Source organism: Camelus bactrianus, chromosome 21 (assembly GCF_048773025.1).
Source record: "Camelus bactrianus isolate YW-2024 breed Bactrian camel chromosome 21, ASM4877302v1, whole genome shotgun sequence".
In the NCBI taxonomy this organism is placed as follows: Eukaryota; Metazoa; Chordata; class Mammalia; order Artiodactyla; family Camelidae; genus Camelus; species Camelus bactrianus.
This window is the reverse complement of record NC_133559.1, coordinates 12,315,763-12,332,043: the sequence shown is the minus strand read 5'-3', so window position 1 is coordinate 12,332,043 and position 16,281 is coordinate 12,315,763.

Here is a 16,281-nt window from a genome sequence, read left to right as displayed (position 1 = left end):
CACACCCATCCTCTTATTCCCCTTTGCTTTCATTCTTTTACTCATTTCTTCAATAAATATCTTTTGAGCACAAACGTGTGCCCTGATTCTTTGCCTTTGCCACCTCCTTTCCCATCACTGTTGTCACCGCTACGGCACGGTGAAAGAGCAGGGCTTCGGAGCTGTATGAGTCTAGTTTTGGATGCCAGGTTGCTTCTCAGAACTACAGGTTCCTCATCTGTATAAACGAAGATTATCATGCCTACCCGTGAAGCGGGCTTTCTCAGCCTCAGTACTATTGACATTTTGAGCTAAATATGTGAGGACCTATACACTGTACATTGTAGGATGAATAGCAGCATCCCTGACCTCTACTCACTAGATGCCAGGGGCATCCCTCAGTGGTGAAAATAAAAATGTCTCTAGACATTGGCAAATGTTCTTTTGGGGGCATCATTGCCACTGGTTGAGAACAACTGCACTCAAGGTTTTTTGTTTGTTTGCTTTTTGTTTTCTTTTTCTTGCTAAACAGTTTTTACTTAATTTTTTTATTGAAGTGTAGTTGATTTACAATGTTATGTTAGTTTCAAGTATACAGCAAAGTGATTCAGCTGTGTGTGTTTGTGTGTGTGTAACTCTTTTTTAGATTCTTTTCCATTATAGGTTATTAAAAGATATTGAATATAGTTTCCTGTGCTATACAGTAGGTCCTTGTTGTTTATCTATTTTATATGTAGTAGTGTGTATCTGTTCATCTCAAACTCCTAATTTATCCCTCACCCCTGCATTCAAGGTTTTTGAAAATTAAAAGAGAATTTGTATGTTAGCAAAGTGCCTGATGCATCATGGTATCTGATGAATGGTAGTCTCCCTTTTTTGCTTTCTGTCATCATTCTCATCACCATTTGCTTACCCTTAATACTTCCAGAACATGAGATGCTCTGGGATCTATCTTGGGGTCTTCTCTGTGGCCTCCTTCCCAAATACCCTCTTAGGAAGCAAACTGCAATACTCAAAGAAATGTCATTGTAAAACCTGTTTTCACACCCTGTGGTCTTCAGAAACCTCAACAGCCCCACCCTTTGGCCACTGGCTTTTGCTACTGGCCCCATTCTATGCCTCCCCAGTCTACCTCCAGCCCTTACCTGATTTGGTGAAAAAACCTATTTACCAATGACAGCACTCCCACAAACTGACATCAATATTTTAAAAATAGCATTAGAAACTGAAGGTAACTTATATAGTGGATCCCACAAAATGGGTGCCAGCCCAGTGACCCAGCCCACATCACAAATCTAAACCTAAGTCAGCCTGCACTTACAAGAACCTAACACACCAAACACAGTCCTCCAACTCAGCTTACCTTACCCTAGAAACTAGAACCTGCAAGCCTTATAAGAAAATTCCCACCCCCCTAGCCAATCATGTTCTGTTTCTGCATTGCCTCTTCTAAATCTTTATAAAATTCACTGTTGCTCAAAATCCCTTGGGGAAAATTCTCCACTGATTGTGAGGAACTCTCCTCCCCCAATCCATGGCTTATTTTCCCTTGAATAAAAGCCATCTAACTTGTTACTAAATTGTTTCAGTTTTGTCAATTGACAGGCCAAGTATACCTCTTTCTATTGCACTTCACTTTATTATACTTTGCATATATTACGTTTTTTAGAAACTTAAGCTTTGTGGCAACCTTTGTTATGGAAACGACAGGCCAGCCAAGAAACAAGCACCACTCGGAGAGTTGGAGTACTCGGGTTTCTTACGCCAGCGGGCTCAGAGGGGCTATCGCTCCAGGGCTCTGAGCACCTCTAAGGTGTGTGCGTGAGGTTTTATAGGGTAGATTACAAACTTGGGGTATATTGGTCAATAAGTTGCAAACAGCTCAGCAATATCACAAAAGGAAAGCAGGGAATCAGTAAACCAGAACTTATCTAATAAGAACAGATCAGTTACCGACTAATTAAACTTAGATTTATGAGTTAGCCCAACAAAACTCAGATCAGTAAACCGACACTTGTTAAACTTAGATTTATGAGTAGGCCCAGCAGGTGCTCGCTTTGGCAGCACATATACAAGTAGGCCCAGCAGGAATCAGATCAGTAAAGCAACACTTAGATTTACTAAACTTGGCCCAGCCTGGCTTTTCCTTCTCACCTTGTGTCAGCATGTTTTTTTTCAATTGCATTTACTTACTTGCGTCTGTGTCATACTTTGGTAATTCTCACAGTATCTCAAACTTTTTCACTATTATATTTGTTATGGTGATCTGTGACCAGTGGTCTTTGATGTTATTATTGTGATTGTTTTGGCATTTTTTTTAGCAATAAAGATTTCAAAATAGCATCATTGAAAGATTCATTACAAAAAGACCATGAAAAATTAAAGACACAAGAGATATCTAAAACAAAACACTGTAAGACTGATGTGACTCCTACTACTATCCTCTATCCTCCTTTACCTGAGTACTCACAGTCTACCAATCCTCTCTCTGAATTGCCTCTCCATTCTGAAGAGACTATGAGATTATAAATGAAAGTTAGTCAAGTTAGTACGTACCAACACCCCACATCTACCCTCAAAGAACGGCCACCCAGTGGGCCCCTCATGTGGTTGAGACTGATAAACTGCTACCAGTTGTTCCCCTTAACAGCCAAGAGAAAGCTAAAATTAATATTAATGGAAAACGTTGCCAAATTCTGATATATACTGGAGCTTTAAACCCTTCTTCCTCCAGAGCCTGCAGAAGGGATCCTGGAAGAACTGGCAGAAAGCACTGAAGGGTGAAAAATTCAGCTCTCTGGGATCTGTATGGTCCCATACATGATCTGCATGGTCAAGAAAGAAAAATAAAATTTCATGTTTCCTTTCCTTTCCAAATTCAGACTTTTGTAGGAATTTGTTTTTCGGATACCCAATGATTTGTTGCCTCAAAACTGGCCTCTGTACCCCAAAAACTGGATTGAAACTCAGAGGCAGAGTTTTGGGAAAATTAGAAAAGACCAGCTTTATTACCTCACCAGGTAAAGGAGAGTCACAGGGGACTAATGCCTTAGAGACTGTGAATCTGTCTTGGAGTTGAGGTCTTGAGGTTTTATAGAAAAACTGGATGGAACAGAAAAGGTGATAACAATCAGGGCATTTTACGGGTGCTTACCCTCAATGAATTTTCAAGTTCAAGGAGGAACTTGAGGGTCTGTCTGTTCTTCTGAGATTATCTCCCATTACCTCCTTCCTGGAGCATAACTTCTGGGTTAAATCTATTCTTAGTAAAGAATGAATCAGCAAACAGTTTGCATCAGGGAAGTCAGTTTGGTAGTTTGCTTCCTACTCCTTCAGCGTGTCAATCCTTTCTCTCCTAGGGACAGCTATTGCCTTTTTGTTTGTGTTGAGAACTTAACTAGGCAACCATCAGGTTGGGGGCCCCAAAACTTTGGCCAGACAGAAATATGCATTTGTATTGTAAGCACCTATGGCTTTTTTTTTTTCTTCTCTTTTCTCTTTTCTTTTCTTTCTTTTCTTTTCTTTTCTTCTCTTTTCTTTTCTTTTTTCTTCCTTTTTTTTTTGTACTGCAAATACTGGACTTAAGCTTTGATTGCCAAGGCATCCATTACAAAAAGCCCTTCAAAGAAGTCTATCTCAATTAAACACATTACCAGCCACACAACTGTTTAAAGAGCCAGGCCATCTCTATCCACTGAGACTCTGTTTTATAAATCTTGGTGAATTTCAATAACTGACCAACTGGGTTACATGTTTTTTGTTTTCTGTCATCCTATGCTTTAAATTTCTGCTCTTATGTATTTAATTCACCAGTAAAGATTGATCCCCCCCAAACCCTAGGTGTCTTCCTTCAACCCCAATTAAAGCAGAATCCCATGTTCATGTGCACTCTGTCTCCCCATTACCTCACAATGTGGCTCCAGGTTTGTTATGTAATTTCCAGGTCTTGTAAGTAATAAGCCTCTATTTTTTTGTTTCCTGATGGTTATTGCTAAAGGGCATCTTGCAATTATGAGAACCAAAAGAGCTGGTCCAAACAACAACATAGGCTGAGACCAGTACAAAACAAGGTTGCATTCCATTTATAGGTGGGGCCCAGAAGGAGAAATATTAAAATGGTCATACTTAGGCTAACAGATTGCTTGCCCTTAAAACAGTCAACAAACCTGACTGACCTGTTACTACTCACAGCTTTGAAGCAGGGAAACAGATGTGGGGCATGAGGAGGGCCGACTCCCAGGTCTCAGCTGAGCCCCTGGGAAGTGCCCTGCCAAGTGTAGGTCCTTGGCTTCACACAGGAAAGAATTCAAGTGCGAGCCACCATTGAGTTAAGGTAGATTTATTTAGAGATACATACTGCACAGAGTATAAGGCAAGAGAAAGGCAAGGAAAGAGGTGTGGGAATTGGGTGCTCAGGTTAAAGTAAAAGTAGGTACACACTCAATAGACAGAGTGAGGGCCTTCTCCAAAGGGGAGAGAGCAAAAAGGGCCACTAGGCGTGGTGTTGTCATTTTTTATGGTCTCAGTAGCTTCACACACCTACAGGTGGGATCAATCCAACTGCCCTGGGGAAGGGGCTGAGATTACCAGGAATTGGGCCACTGCCCATTCTTTGGCCTTTTACGGTTAGCCTTGGGGCTGTCATGGTGCCTGCAGGGATGTTATTTGATCACACTGTTACAATGAACATATAATGAAGCTCAAGATCTACTAGAAGTTAAACCTCTTAATCCTTAAGGCCAACTAGGAGGTGAATCTTACACCATTTTGGTTGCTGTCATTCCTTGAGTAGTTGTGCCCTGCCCCCTTCCCTCCTGTTTCAGCTTCAGGTCCATTGTTAAATCTAAAGCTATTGATCTTATTGTTTCTACTTTATTCTGGGAATCAAAAGTTATAATCATGCTTGGTTTCTGAGTTGTTCTCCAGGAAGGTCATGGAACTGTAACCCTACAGAATAGGATAAATTATCAAAAAGAACCCATGCCGCAGGCTTTTGCAAGATAAAGAGATTGAAAAAGTGACAATTGCTAGCCTCTATAGAATTGGTCGCCTGGAGACACCATGACGCCACTCTAAACCTTATGACAAGAAAATGATTTTGCTGATTGTTATCAATTTTTTATTGTTTGAGCTATGACTGTGTAATCACCCTACCCATCCCCAAGGTCGGTTCACAGCTTTGAAGGCACTAGCTTGCTGTGAGTCCCCTTTGCCCAGCAAAGCAATGAAGCTGTCTCTTTTCTTCTAAACTCCAAGACCCTGTCTGAGTTATTTGGCCTGTCAGTGATGAGGGCCACTTTCAGCAACAGTCCTAGTGACTACTAGTGTTTTGGTGACTTTGTGAGTGACTCTGGATACAGGATGGCTAGTATGTTTTGCACCCTATTTGGGGTGCCTTTTGGTTCCATGGGGTTGTTCGATACTCCCAGGAAAAAACTTTTTTTAAGTAGCTCTATGGTTAAAAGCTGGGCACATTGGTAGCTGATATTCAAAGGCTGATGGAACCTTTTTAAAGACCTTCTTCCCTAAACTAAATGATAGTATATACCCAGAGGGAAGGAAAAAAATTCCGAAGACAAACAGCTATAAGTAATAAAACATAGGATTGTTTTTTTTAAGTTGGGCAAGTCCCTCTTTTACCTAATTATTTATTAATTTTTTTGAAGTATAGTTGATTTTTATTGAAGTATATTTTTATTTTTTATTGAAGTATAGTTGATTTACAGGATTCTTTTAATTTTTTGTCTTAGGTGAAGATTTTCTTCCATATAAGGAAGCAAATTGAAGATAATGCAGTTGGATGGGTCAGCCCTTTGAGGTATTCAGGTTGCAATGCATTTCTTTGAAGAATTAAAAACAACTGTCCTTATCTTATAAGAAGTAAACTGCAGCTATAGAAACAACTTAAAGTCCACCTATCCTTTTTACCAATTTCAAAACTTTCCCATTCATCTCAAAACTTGTAGGTATTCTTAATTTAGAAAATGAAATTCCTTCTTGGAGGAACTTGCATTTTTTTCCTTGTGCCTTTGAGGTGTAAATATACCACACAATCTTCTCTAGGAACTCTCATCTAGACCATCTCTTTGAAATGTAAATATTAGAGGTAATTCTTATCAGAAAAAAGAAAAAGGAAAGGCTCTTTGGAAACTAGGTAGATGAAAAATCTTCAAAGTTATCACAAATTCTAGTAAAAAGTTATGCCATCTGATCAGGTAACCTTAACTTATTCCATCCGCCAGAAACTCAGATTGGATCCAACTGGTTTTTTTTATGAGCTAGTGAGTTTTGCATTATCATAATAGTCTTGTGGCTAAAATTTCTAAATGGAAGCTTTAAGATCTCTGTGTCTGTATGTATTTTTATATATATTATAATTGTGTGACTTTTTTTTTCCTACCTCTGGATGGTACTGGCAAAATTAATTTGTAAAGAGCTCTATTTAATTGGCTTAAAGAAAATTAAGCATTTATATAAATCAAGTATACTCTCAGAAATATGGAACTTAAATGTTTTTTAAGTTCACATAATCTAGGATTATAATAAATAAAAGCTAGTATAAGTTGTCAGTTTGATTAAAACAGGCATATCTTTAGAGTTATCAACATTAAAAATAATACCTTTATTCTACCTATGTTTACTGAAAGTCAAATAAGCTCATTTTTCAGCATGAAAGATAAGATGATGGTTAATTGTCTAATGTTTAAAAAAATTTTCATGAGGAATCTAAACATAATTCTAAGAACAAAAAATAGATATAAGTAAGATATGAGGTTATAAATGAGCTCTTCAGCAATAATTATGCTTTATGGTACAATTACTTATAAACAGTTTCCAAAATCTTTTTGGTAATTTAAAAACTTAGATATTATACTAAGATAACTTAAATGATGGATATTCACTGAATATCCAGATCATTTCCAAATAAGATAAATACTGAGATATTAATTACTGAACATAGATTTATCTGCTTTTGGCTGTCTTTTACAGAGGAACTAAAGATATTTGGGACTCTTAGTAAACATGTTTTTTTGCCACATTGAAAAATTTTGTATGAGGAGGAGTATACTCCTAGAAATTATGAGATGTATTTGTATATTTGTGAATCCACAGGATACTAGTTCAACAACACTCTGCAATTGCTTACTCCTTAGTTTTCCCTAGGAATTAAGGGATTCTAAGGGCAAGAATTACAATTAATATATGTAAATAAAACTACTAGATATAATAAGGGAAACATCTCCACGCAAGATATGGAGATGTGTTTTTGTTAAGGGAAAAAGAGAATGACTTTGTCCTAAAGTAAAATGATTGATCCAGAATGAGAAAGAGAAAAACTTAGGAAAAAATGTTAATTGATGTAAAAAAGTTGTAGAATGTTTGTGGGAAAGGATTCTTGGGAAAGGAACTTAAAGTGTAGTCAATCTGGAAGATGGGGCTAAATTGGAATGGATTATTTTGAATGTTAATATCAAAAGTAAAGTGGTGCAAAATTAGAATTTGGTTTTCTGTCTGTTAAAAGAATCAGAGTTTTATTGGACTATTGGTCTGCTCTTGATAAGAGATTATAAAAGTTTTTTTTTTTTAACTTTTTATGTAATCTACTTGGAAAGCAAATATTTTGAGTCTTACCAAAATAATTTCCTGTGTTTCATATTGTCTCTATCAGATCTTTAATTACTTAAGAAAACCGAGACTTCTCAATAATAAAAGAGAAAAAATTTGTTCACAATTGTAACCTTCTGCATTTGTCTTTAAAATCTTTTATTGTCACTTTGCTTAAATACTTGTTTCATAATTATCTGTGATCATATTTAGTCAAATGTTCAAACCTTTTGCCATCTTTACAAGTTCCCAAAATCAAATTCTAATTGGAATCTTATTAACCTCAAAGCAACTTTGAGATTTCCCAGAGATACTGTGGAATTCTCAAGGGATTTGTCTGTCACCTTGGAAAGGAGAGATGTTAAACTAACTTGGTGTATTTGTATGTTAAATTATATGGGACAGCTTGATTTAAAATGTATAATGTCTGGAAATAGGAAAGGTATGAATAATCCAGAAATCAGAAAAGTCCAGTGATTAGAGTATCAACTTTGAAGATAGACCCAGAGCAAAAGTCAGCTTACCATAGGCTTACCACTTATACAGCTTACCAGCTATAAATCTTAGATATATTATTCATTCTTTCTAAGCTCTGTTGCCTCATCTGTAAAGTGGAGGTTACATTAGTACTTACTTTATAATGCTGTTGTGAAGATTTAATGAGAAAATCCATGAATCATGCTGTTAAAAAAAATTCAACAGAGTAAAATTTAAATATCTTATTGGCTTTATTCAGTGTGTCAAAAGTCAGGATGCATCCAATCTAGTGGCTAGAAAGGAACTTCATGGAACTGTACAAAATGAAAGACTTTTATAGGCAGAAGGGAGCAGGAGCAAGGAAGTTATACTAGGCCAAAAAGCAGATTGGTTATGACAAGGTTACTTTCCTTAAGGGATGTCAGGTGTCTATCAAGCAGATTATCTAACTAGTGCTGATCAGGTTATTCCCGATTGACTGGTTTCAGATTCCACTTTTGGGAGAGCAAAACTGCAATTAGTCTTAGTTTCATGATGTAGAGTTTAGCAAAAATGACTCCACTTTGGGCCTGTTGTCTTGTTTTTAACAAAGAACTTGGCATAATTTTAGTCTTTATCATCATTATTATTAAAAGAGTAAGAGAATCTAGTTCACTCCTTCTGTGAGCAGATAGGGTAGGGGATCCCTAGAGAAAGAGGACCAGGAATGGCTTTCTTGACATAAGAGAAGCCATGTTTTAGCCTAAGCTGTTTGTGATCTAAGCCTGGCTATAATGCTTGCTGTTGAACAGGTATCAGTAACTAATGATCTTAAAGGAATAAAAGAATGCAGAAACAAATGACTGTTAGGCAAGAGAAGTAACAATAGCAAAGATAATAGATCAGCTGTAAAGACTTCTAGTTCTGTTTCAATGGTAAAGATTAGCCTGAAGTACTTAACCACCAGATCAACTGGAACCTAAGGAATGATGATGTTGACTTTTTCTGACCCTCTTGACGTCAGTCAACTAAAGCTTGGACTCTGTCAGACTTTATCTCAATTCTATGCTGAATTCTCTTCTGCTTAAGCCTCTTCATGTATGTGCAATAGCGGATAGTGAGAGCCCTAAATTAAGAGGCCCACAAAAGTGTGGGTCCTTCCTGATAGCTGTGAAAGAATTCCTAGCAGAGGCAGAAGCAGAAAGTGAAAAGCTGCTTTATCTCTCAGAAGAGGAAAAGGAAAGAATGTGCTCAAGCAGGGAGAAGGGAAGAAAGTGTTCCAGTGAGGAGCTGGCAGCCAAGATGCCCGATCAAGACAGCTCCAGCTCTGGGTTGGGCCATGTGGACTTTCATTGGTTTCTGCCGTCATGTCCTTATTCCAACCAAGTATGCTGGAGCCAGTCGCTGTTTATTCCATCCCTGTATGGGCTTTTCCAGTTGTCATGGTAATGGTCAACTGTCTTTGTACTGGTGGGTGTGTCATTTAGCATGTGAATGCATTACAGTGAGCTTTTGATGAGGCTCAAAGTCCACTGGAAATCAAATCCTCTGCCATTTTGGTCTAAGTTGGTTCTAACCAATTCTTGTTCCTTCTCTTTGCAGCTGCCTCCTGAGACTTAGATAAGAGCAGTTGGTTTCTATTTGCGTGAGGGGCAGGGGTATGATCCTGGGGTCAATAGCCTTGATAACATGGGGCTATAAACAAGAGGGAGAGGTTTGGGAGTACCCCCCAGGATCCTACTTGGTATCATATGCGTATATCACCCAGACCCCTCTTATGACTATGCATGTACCCCTTAGCTTAAAACTTACCCAATTTGCTATTTGGGGAGGGAGACACTGCTTTGGGAAAGATCCCTGGTGTTCTCACTTGCTGCAAGTCATAAATCTTTCCTTCTCCCACTCTTTAACTTGATTATGTATTTTGACTGACACTCACCAGAGGCGAACCCAGTTTTTAGCTAACACTTCCAGTGGGGACTGCTGTTTATGGGCCCACTTTGGGAAGGACAGATAAATTCTATAAACTCAAATGACTCCAGCTCTAGACACTCTCAGATTCCAGTCACTTGATTCAGAAGGTGCTCTTTTTTTTTTTTTTTTTTTCCCTCCTCTGCCTGGTTGGGTTTTGTTTCTCCTCTTTTTAATACCCTGACCACCAGTGTGCCCCCATAATTGCTTTTTAGTCCTTTCTAGGGTTTCCTTGTTACAGTCACTTCCTCAAGAACTGAGCCACCCTAGGCAACACTACAATCCGCTGCTGACCCCAAAGGAAGAGAAAGTCTGGGAAGAAAGGCAACCACAGAAGGGGAAGAAGGGAGAAAGAATGATGGAGTTAGGGAAGCTCTGGTTTGAGGGGTCACAGCCAGCATCATCAGTCTAGATTGAAAACTTCCTTTGGGAATTCATATCTTTGTTAAAGCATTGTCACCTTTAACAACCTTTTAGAAATGCAAATACCTTAAGCAATGTGGATCATTAACTTCAGAGTATGAATTTGTTCTCCATCACTCTTTTCTTAGAACAGCAGAGTGCTTCAGAATTTTGATAGGAGAGAGAAATAATAGGAGGGAAGGAAGGGCTATTTCTCAGGAAGCAACAACCCAAGACAAAGCTTAGACAAGAGAGGACTATTCATGTCTAAAGACCTAGTTTAGGAAGAGAGAGATGAGACCTGATTCTAGACCCAGCTTTGCCACTGTGTGGTCTTGGGCAAGGCACTTTGCTTCTCTGTACGTCAGTAAAGTGAGAGGGATGGACAGGATGTTCTCTATCAGATACGACTTTTGCAAATATTTTCTCCCAATGTGTGGCTATCTTCTCATTCTCTTGACAGTGCCTTTGCAGAGCAATAGTTTTAAATTTTAGTAAAGTCAAGTATCAAATATTTCTTTCATGGATCATATTTTTGATGTGTAAGCAGCTTTTGGCAAGAAAGCTCTTTGCGGGAAAGAGTACTCTGCAGGAGGCCCCTTTTGTCTTGTCACTAACCTTAAACCAGGCACCCCCATGTTCTATTCATCTCTGGCGCTAGAACACCTTTCAAATCTTTCTCTTTTTTTATAGACTTAATTTTTTTTAGAGCAGTTTCAGGTTCACAGCAGAACTGAGCAGAAAATACAGAGTTCATACATAGCCCTCCCCATCCAAACATATATACTCCCCTACCCTCAACATCCTTCATCAGTGTGGCATATTTGGTACAATCAATGAACAAACATGGATATGTTATTATTAACCAAAGTCCATAGTTTACATTAGGAATCACTCTTGATGTATTACATTCTATAGGTTTTGACAAATACATAATTACATGTAGCCACCACTATATTATCATACAGATAATTTCATTGCCCTAAAAATCCCTCGTGCTCCATCTATTCATTCTTTCCTCCCTCCCTCTCCCCAAACCCCTGGGAACCACAATCTTTTTATTATTTCTGTAGCTGTGCCTTTTCCAGAATGTCATTTGGTTGGAATCGTACAGTTTGTAACCTTTCAGACTGGCTTCTTTCATTTAGTAATATGTCTTTTAAGTTTCTTCCATGTCTTTCAAGGCTTGATAGCTCATTTCTTTTTTTTTAACTGCACATATATATTTTTAATTTACATATATGTACTGTTAATTGTTTCTAAGAATGTTTAGAATTTAAGCTTTTTAAACCTACATAGTTATCAAAGGAATAAAGCCAACCACAAAATAAGAATTAATTCAAAAAGATACATACCCCCTGCTATTAACAGCAACATTATTTATCATTGCCAAGATATGGAGGCTCACTAACTGGACATCAATAGTTGAATAGATAATGAAGATGCAGCATGTATATATGAAATGGAATACAACTCACCCATAAGAAAGAAGGATATTTTGCCATTTGCAGCCCTTCATTCATTTTTTTTTCCCACTTCAAAAACCAGAATTTTATAACCAGCATAAACATTTCCATTATATCAAATACATCAAAATATCTAGAAATAAACTTAACCTAGGAGGTTATCTATACTCTGAAAACCAAAATGACATAAAGAAATGGGAAGATTTCTTGTGCTCTTGGATTGGAAGAATTAACACTATCAAAATGGCCACACTACCCAAAGCAATCCATATATCCAATGCAACCCCTGTCAAAATACCAAAGACATTCCTCACAGAACTAGAACAAACAATTCCAAAATTTATAAGGGACCACAAAAGACCTCAAACAGCCAAAGCAATGTTTTGTAGATCTTTTTTCCCCCTCTCATTCTTCTTTTTGTTCTCTTTTCTTGTGGTTCAATGACTACAGAAGGTCCTTTAACATTTGTTGTAAAGCTAGTTTGATGGTACTGAAATCTTTTAGCTTTTGTATATCTTTGAAGCTTTTGGTTTCTCCATCAAGTCTTAACAAGAGCCTTGCTGGATAGAGTATTCTTGCTTGTAAGTTTTCCCCTATATCACTTTAAATATATCTTGCCACTCCCTTCTGCCTTGTAGAGTTTCTGCTGAAAATCAGCTGATAACCTTATGGGAGTAAGCTTGTATGTTATTTGTTGCTTTTCTCTTGCTAATTTTAACATTTTCTCCTTATCCTTAATTTTTGTCGACTTGATGACTATGTGCCTTGGTGTGTTCCTCTTTGGATTGATCCTGTGTGGTACTCTCTGCACTTCCTGGACTTGGGTGACTGTTTCCTTTCCCAAGTTGGGGAAGTTTTTAGTGATTATCTCTCCAAAAATTTTCTCAGGTCCTTTCTCTCTCTCTTCTCTCTCTGGGGCTCCTATAATGCGAATATTAGTGTGTTTCATGTTGTCCCAGAGTTCTCTTAAACTATCCTCATTTCTTTTCATTCTTTTTTCTTTTTTCTGTTCTGTAGTAGTGATTACCACTAATCTGTCTTCTAGCTCAGTGATCCATTCTTCTGCCTCATTTAGTCTATTCTGGTTCCTTCTAGTGTGTTATTCATTTTAGTGATTTTATTCTTCAACTCTGGGTATTCTTTGTATTTTCCAACTCTTTGCTAAAAACTTTGCTCTGTGCATGTATACTCCTCTTGAGTTTTCTAAACATCTTCACCATGATTACTTTAAACTCTCTCAGATAAATTGCCTGTCTCCTCATCACTTATTTCTTCTGGGATTTTATCTTGTGCCTTGGCCTGGGAGATATTCCTTTGCTGCCTCATATCCTCTATCTTTCTATGTGTTTGTGGATTCCTTCCACAGGCTTTGGGATTGTTGTTTTCTTATTTCTGGTATCTGCCCCTGGTAGATGAGGCTGAACTAGAGGCTTTTGCAGGTTTCCTGGCAAGAGGAGCCAGTGTCCGCCCACTGGGGGTGAAACTTGGTCCTGTAACTCTGGTGGGTAGGGCCTTGTCTAGAGGCCTTTGTGGCTTGGGAAGTCTGTTGATGGGTGGGCCTGTGTTCCCACCCTGTATGTTTTTTGGCTTGAGGCTTCCCTACAGGCTGTTGGGTGGGGCTAGGTCTTGGCGCTAATTATCCAATCAAGAAGTCAGCCTCAAGGAAAGCTTTTGTAGATGAACACTCCTGGGATGTCTGCCACCAACTTTTCTGTCTCCTGGTTGAGCCACAGCCATCCTCCATGTCCCCAGGAGATCCTCTAAGTCCAGCAAGCAGGCCTGGCCGAAGTTTCTATGAAATCACTGCCTCTGCCCTTGGACCTGGTGCACGTGAGTTTCCATGTACACTTCCCAAGCGAATGGAGTCTCTTTTTCCCCCAGTCCCTTGGGGTTCCCAAAGCCAAGCTCCGCTGGCCTTCAAATCCAGATGTCCTGGGGTTTCCTTCTCTTCCTGATAGCAGAACCTGGGCTGGGGAGCCCGATGTGGGGCTTAGAGCTCTCATTCCTGTGGGAGGGCCTCTGAAACTTAACTATTCTTCAGCTTGTGGGTCGATCACCTGGAGGGTATGGGGCCCAATTGTATCGCAAGCACACCCTTCCTACCATCCTGCTGTGGTTTCCTCTTTATGTTTCCAGTTGCAGAAGATCTTTCTTGCTAGGTTCCAGTCTTTTTTTTTTTTTTTTTTTTTTTTGATGGTTGTTTAGCATTCAGTTGTGGTTTCACTGTAGTCATGAGAGGTGAGCTCATGATCCTACCATTCCATTATCTTGACCAGAAAATCCACCTTTCAAATCTTTTGATCACACAATACCTTGCCTAATCTGTTCTTTCCATAGATCAAGGAAGTAGAAATGGAGAATAAGTAATTAACTGATGACCAGGTCTTTTCCCTAGCATCCCCTTAAGTAATCTCATGAACAAACTGTGTGAATAAATTGTGTGAACAAGATAGCAACTAAGATTACAAGAACTCAACAAGCCTGCACAAGCCTGCTTACAGCAGGAGGTGGCGATGACTTACCCTCATCTCAATGATTAACTGAAATTACTTCCCTTTTTCTGTTTAAAAACTTTCATGGCCAAGCAGAATATTTGGAGATGGCTTTGGGGGGACACTCCCTCCAAATCCCCAGATGATCAGCATTCTGATTAAAAGCAACTTTCCTTTCTACCAATATTTGCCTCTTTCTTGAGTATTGATTTTCAGGTGGGGAGCAGCTGGACCTGAGTTTAGGAACAGATATTGTATCTAAAAAGTCATTGTCATACCCCAGGTCATCTAGATTTTTCTCTTTTGTTATCTTCCAGGGGTTTTATACTTTTGCATTTTACATTTGTTGACTGAAATAAGTGCTCAACCTAAAAATTGAGAGTTATGTTTTATTCAGCGGACATTTCTGAGGCCTCAAACCCCTTTGAGCCTGGGATGACAGCCTCCCAGACTGCTCTGAGGGACTACTCTGAAGAGGTAGGGGAGGAGCTAGGATACACAGGAGTTTTTCAACAAAGACCAGGTAATTGGAACATTAAAAGATCACTTGTTAACTAAAGAAAACCAGACATCTCAAGTTAAAGAATTTAGCACTTTTCTATGTATGGGAGGAAGCAAATATTTGGGCTTATTGAATTCTTTCCTTTGACAAGCACCTAGCTATCTAGGGCCAGCTATCCTGTCCTTTCTTGTTCTGAGTCCTCTCAGAGTGCACCATTGTGAGTGGCTGCAGAGGCTGGGCTACAGGCTTGTCTTCAATGGGGAATGGCAGCAGCCACTGATGACTACATGGCTTCAGCATTCGTTGTTTACTGGTACAACTTGCAGGACTTTTCATTCACACATTTAAGTCTATGACCTGTTTCAAGTTATTAACTAAAATAAATGCACAACCTAGAAGTTGAGAATTATGTTTTCTTTGGCAGACTTTGTCAGGACTTCAAGCCCAGGAGGCAGCCTCTCAGATAGCTCTGAAGAACTGCTCTAAAGAGAGAGCATGGATGTAAAGGAGTTTCTGCAACAAAAATCAAGCAGTTGGAACATCAAAAGATTACTGTTACATAAAGAAAATCAGATAGCTAAAGTTAATAAATTCAGTGCTTTTCTATGTAGGGAAGATGCAAGAGTCTGGGCTCATGAAATCATTCAATTAATATACACCTTTGCTATCTAGGGCCAGTATCCTGTTCTTTACAATCTGAGTCTCATCAGGTTGTACCGTTGAGGGTGGCTGCAGTGATTGAGGACTTGGCAGCAGGCATCCGGGCAGTGGTAGTGGCTGATAGCTTGATGGCTTCAGCATATTTTGCTGATATGGCAGGCAACATTTTTCATTCACAGAGTTAATTTACATGAAGGGTGTAAGCTTCCAGTCTACATTCTTTTTCATTTTCTTTGCATATGGATAGCCAGTTGTTCCAGAATTATTTGTTGAAGAGATAATGTTTCCTCTATTGCATTTCCTTTCTTTCTTTGTAAAAGATCAGTGGACTATATTTATATGAGTCTAAATCTGGGCTCTCTATTCTGTTCCACTGATTTTGTGCCCATTCTAGTGTTAAAAGTACTTTCTATTCTAAGCTGCTCTCCCTGCTCATTAGCCTGCATGTCAATAAAAAGAAAGTACATTACATGGATATGTCAGATTTGTTATTACTTCCAACATAATATAGCAATAGAAAAATATTTCTAAATAATATTAAATATATATCAATAATTAAGAAGTGTTAGAGCAGGAAAGTAAGCTGCAAAGTACCAGAGTCGATGCTAAAAGCTGCAGTTAAACAACTGACTACAATTTCCCAAAGAAGCATGCTTACATCATGTAAAAGCCTCTGCCCAGCATCCCTAATCATGCCACTGCTGGAAAAAAACGAACGAACACCGACAAACAAAAACACCACCATTAA